Raw genomic sequence first — 3,642 nt, forward strand, 5'->3', positions numbered from 1 at the left:
ACACACACACACACACACACACACACACACACACACACACCTCCAGTTACAGGAATTATAACCTAGAGAATGTGTACCTGCCCCTGTTCCCTGTAAACCTGCCTCAAGAGCAACCACATGAGTGCTGACTGAGACATCTTGGTGAACCTCAAGGCCAAGTGTTTCACATGATTCCCCTCAGTTAATCCACACGAGTCTATAACGTGGATAGCATTGCTAATTCTTGTTTTATTTTCACATAAAAGATTAGTTGACTCACCCAAGGTCGTGCACTTAGGAAGAGACAGAGATGGGATTTGGTCCTAAACAGTGTGATTCCAAAGACTCAGTGCTTAATCATTCCTCTTGACAAAGCAAAAATTGCACTAGACAAAGTTGAACAGGCAAGGAAGATCTTCATTCAGGGCTATTGCTTCATTCTGGTACAGAAGCCAGAATGCAGTGGAGCTGGACTCCACTTCAGCTAAGGGCAGGAGATTTTTTCCTTTATTTTGATTTTTTGTTTTTCATTTGACTAAAATACAATGAGGAAGTTTTTAAGAGCTGAGATGGGAGGGATCATAGGGTATCTGTGTTTGCTAATTGGCTCTACCTGAAGGAAAAGTAAACTTTCTCAGATCTTCATGAGAAGAGATAATTTTATAACTTGGAGCCAGGCATCCTGTGAAGTTAGGCTCCCACCCTCCTGTGGCTTCTGGGAGATAGGGTACTATCTTCCTTGACAATTACATTTCAAAGAGATGGCTCCCAAGTTTTTAAAAAAGCCATTCCTGAGTTGTAAAACGGGCAAGAAGCTTTTTTAAAAAAAATTGCATCTCAAAAGGGCAGAGAAAGAATCAATGATAACAACTTTTCTAAAGTAAGTGCTCTTAAAAAGATCAGGGATCTAAGGTGGAATGGGGTTCCCATGTAAAGTTTAGTCAACCTGAAGGCAAAGTTAAGGCTCTCTTGGCCAATCTATAGCCACGTCCCCTGCCTGAGATGATACTGTAGCCCAGGGGGCATGTGGAAAACGGGGTGACATTGGGTGCTCCCAAAGCTTCCCACAATCTGCAGGGAATCCATCCTAAGGAAGATTTGCACACCCCTCATGCAATACCCACCCCTTCGGGAGGACTCTCCCAGTTATGGAGTCTATGGGAGAGACTGCAGTCAACAGGGAGTGGTGAGGCTGGACATCAGGCAACCCTGGCTGCTCTGCAGGTTACAAAGTCACCATGGCAAAGATCTAGGCCAACAGAGAGTCATTGTCAGACACAAAAGGTTTGGCTTAACAAGAATTTCATGCAAAAGCAGTCTTCTCAGGGAATGAGACTTTTTACTTGAGTCTCTATGAGACTATCTATGAGACATGGAAATCATCTGTTCTTTTTCTTTTTCTTTTTTTTATTATGCTCTAAGTTCTGGGGTACACGTGCAGAATGTGCAGGTTTGTTACGCAGTTATACACCTGCCATGATGGTTTGCTGCATCCATCACCCCATCTTCTACATTAGGTATATCTCCTAATGCTGTGTCTTCCCTACCCGTCCCCCTACCCCCTGCTATCCCTCCCCTAGCCCCCCCACCCCCCAACAGGCCCCACTGTGTGGTGTTCCCCTCCCTGTGTCCATGTGTTCTCATTGTTCAACACCCACTTATGAGTGAAAACATATGGTGTTTGGTTTTCTGTTCCTGTGTCAGTTTGCTGAGAATGATGGTTTCCAGCTTTATCCATGTCCCTCCAAAGGACATGAACTCATCCCTTTTTACGGCTGCATAGTATTCCATGGTGTATATGTGCCACATTTTCTGTATCCAGTCTATTATTGATGTGCATTTGAGTTGGTTCCAAGACTGCTATTGTGAACAGTGCCGCAATAAACATACATGTATATGTGTCTTTATAAGAGAATGATTTATCATCCTTTGGGTATATACCCGGTAATGGGATTGCTGGGTCAAATGGTATTTCTATTTCTAGATCCTTGAAGAATTGCCACACTGCCTTCCACAATGGTTGAACTAATTTACACTCCCACTAACAGTCTTTTCATTCTTTTGATAAAGCTTTTACAAAGGTGGTCAAAGTCAGCGTGGATCCCTAAGTCCCGGACACATTCTTCTGGGCTTTCCAGGCTCTCTCAGCAGCACCTCTCCTGCTCTCTTTCTTGAAATACTTTCTTCCCACAGATTTCACAGCCGTGTGCTCTCCTGCTTATTTTTCCACCACGCTGGCCATCACTTAGTCTCTCCTGCGTTCTCTTCCTCCACTTGACCACTAAGTGTTGCAGTGTCACATCCAGACATTGTCCTGGATGACCTTGTTCAGTCCAGCATCCAATGGCTTCCAGTACTATTATGTACCAATGTCTCACAAATGTAAATCTCCAGGCCTCACTTCTCTCAGGAACTTTGGATCCACTTATCCAACTTTCTACTTTGTGTTTCAACTAGGAAATTAAATGGGTGTCTTAGAATAAACATGACAGGAAAGAACTCTTGATGCATTCTGGAAATTTGTTCCTCCAACAGCCTTCCCCATCTCAGTAAACGGCATCACCATCCAATCCACCCATCCACCCAAGTTTGAAGTTATCCTTGTTTCCTTCTTTCCTTTCTTTCTCCTCTTTCCCTCCTCACTTCCTATCCAATGGTAAGCCATGTGACTCAACCTCCAGAATGTGCCTCAAATGCATCTGAGACAGGAGAATAGGGTCTGGAGGCAGGGAACTAAGGCTGATTCATGCTGACTTCCTGGAATTAAATCAAATCGAAACACTTCAGCAATGACAGGAATGTGAATGGCTTGGTAGCTTCACTTCATCCTCTCCATTTACATACACCACACACACCCAGTAACATCCTCTCCACTTACCTAGGGTGCATACTGAGTAAATGACTTTGTCACTTGACTTCATCTTCTTTACTTACATAGGGCATTTACCAAGTAACCAATGGGAACCCTCTAGAGGGCATTGAAATCCTAGAAAATTGTTATTGTTCACAAATAAATGAAATGTTGTCCGGGCACGGTGGCTCATGCCTGTAATCCCAGCACTTTGGTAGGCCGAGGTGGGCAGATTACCTGAGATCAGAAGTTCGAGACCAGCCTGGCCAACATGGAGAAACCCCGTCTCTACAGAAAATACAAAAATTAGCTGGACGTGGTGGCATGCGCCTGTAATCCCAGCTACCCAGAAGGCTGAGGCAGGAGAATCGCTGGAATCCTGGAGATAGAGGCTGCAGTGAGCCGAGATCGTGCCACTGCACTCCAGTCTGGGCAACAAGAGCAAGACTCTATCTCCAAAAAAAAAAAAAGTTTATTTATGTGTCCTCCCCCTAGAAGGTAAGCTGCATACAGCATAGACCTAGAATAGGGTCCAATAACCACTGGGCAATGGTTACCCAATAAGTATTTGCTGAGCAAACATTTGGATGAATAAATAAGTGATTGTTGCTTTCCTGGGTTAATAATCATACTCAAAATTAGATAATCTCATTTCCAAAGAAAGATGGTATTTTTCCTTATAAACCTTCTCCAGAATTCTTTTCTCAAAATTTGATGATATTTGCCATCTTGGGAAATATCTTTTTACTAGGAACCACAGACTGAAATCAAGCATGACAGAAGCAGCAGCAGCAGCAAAAAAAAAAAAAAAA

At 43.4% G+C, this 3,642-nt stretch overlaps 1 protein-coding gene across 1 annotated transcript in view; it reads left to right on the plus strand.

Moving 5' to 3' along the window:
- The window catches only part of CNTNAP2 (contactin associated protein 2), a 1,742,807-nt gene that overhangs the window by 1,476,589 nt on the left and 262,576 nt on the right, over positions 1-3,642 (plus strand). The window lies entirely within an intron of this gene.

The sequence above is a fragment of the Cebus imitator genome, unplaced genomic scaffold, assembly GCF_001604975.1.
Source record: "Cebus imitator isolate Cc_AM_T3 unplaced genomic scaffold, Cebus_imitator-1.0 Scaffold304, whole genome shotgun sequence".
Lineage (NCBI taxonomy): Eukaryota > Metazoa > Chordata > Mammalia > Primates > Cebidae > Cebus > Cebus imitator.